Consider the following 1,319-nt stretch of genomic DNA (forward strand, 5'->3'; position numbering starts at 1 on the left):
CCCGTGAGCATAAGCCCCTACCCCTGGCCACCCCAGCGCCTCAGCTGCTACGCCTCAGTCTACACCATCACCAGTTCACTGAAAGACCACCCCACTGTGTTCCTGGTAGACAACGGCTACAGCAGGTGCTAAGGCCTGCTTCACAGGTGATGATGCCCCCCCAAGCTGTCTTCCCCTACATCGTGGGGTGCCCCAGGGCGTGATGGTGGACATGGGCCAAGAGGACTCCTACATGGGCGATGAGGTCCAGAGCAAGAGGGGCACCCTGACCCTGAAGTACCCCATCGAGCATGGTATCTTCACCCACTGGGACGACATAGAGAAGATCTGGCACCACACTTTCCACAATGAGCTACATGTGGCCCCCGAGGAGTACCCCATGCTGCTGACCGAGGTCCCCCTGAACCCTAGAGCCAACCGTGAGAGGAGACCCAGATCATGGTGGAGACCTTCAACACCCCAGTCATGTATATGTGGCCATCCAGACCGTGCTATTCTTGCACGCGTCTGGCTGTACCCCGGCATCCTGGTGGACTCCAGGGACTGGGTCCCCTATACCCATACTGCACCCATCTACAAGGGCTATGCCCTCCCCTAGACTTCTCGCCCTGGACTTCGAGCAGGACATGGCCACCGCGGCCTCCAGCTCCTCCCTGGAGAAGAGTGATGTAGGAGATGCTAGACCCGCGGGTCATCACCACTGGCAAGGAGACGGTCCGCTGCCCCAAGGCGCTCTTCCAACCTTCCTTCCTGGACATGCAGTCCTGTGGCATGCACGAAATTATTTTCAACTCCATCAAGAAACGTGACAGCAACATCCTCAAGGACCTCTACGCCGAAAGGGTGCAGTCTGGTGGCACCACCATGTACTCTGACGTCGCTGATGGAATGCAGATCCCCGCCCTGGCAACCTGAGCAATGAAGCTCGAAATCATGGCACCGCCTGAGCGCAAGCACTCCATGTGAATCGGTGGCTCCATCCTGGCCCCTACTGCCCACCTTCCAGCAGACATGGGTCAGGAAGCAGGATTATGCCGAGTCCGGCCCCTCCAACGGCCACCGCAGAGGCAGTTAGGCGGACTATTGTTAGTTTTGTGCCTTACACCCTTTCTTGACAAAACCTAACTTGCGAAGAAAACAAGATGAAACTGGCATGGCTTTATTTGCCTTGGTTTTGTTTATGTTGTGTGTTTTGTCCTTTGGTTTTTAGTGTTGGGGGTGGGGGTGGAGCTTGACTCAGGATTTTAAAACTGAAACAGTGAAGGGGACAGCAGTTGGTCGGAGCGAGCATCCCCCAAGTTCTACAATGTGGCTGGGGA

General features: G+C 56.3%; 1 pseudogene; it reads left to right on the forward strand.

Annotated features, from left to right (window-relative positions):
* The first annotated feature begins 200 nt into the window (after positions 1–200).
* Positions 201–1,075, forward strand: LOC132670993 (actin, cytoplasmic 2 pseudogene; annotated as a pseudogene).
* Positions 1,076–1,319: the final 244 nt, after the last annotated feature.

This window comes from Panthera onca, chromosome C1 (genome assembly GCF_046562875.1).
Source record: "Panthera onca isolate mPanOnc1 chromosome C1, mPanOnc1 haplotype 2, whole genome shotgun sequence".
Lineage (NCBI taxonomy): Eukaryota > Metazoa > Chordata > Mammalia > Carnivora > Felidae > Panthera > Panthera onca.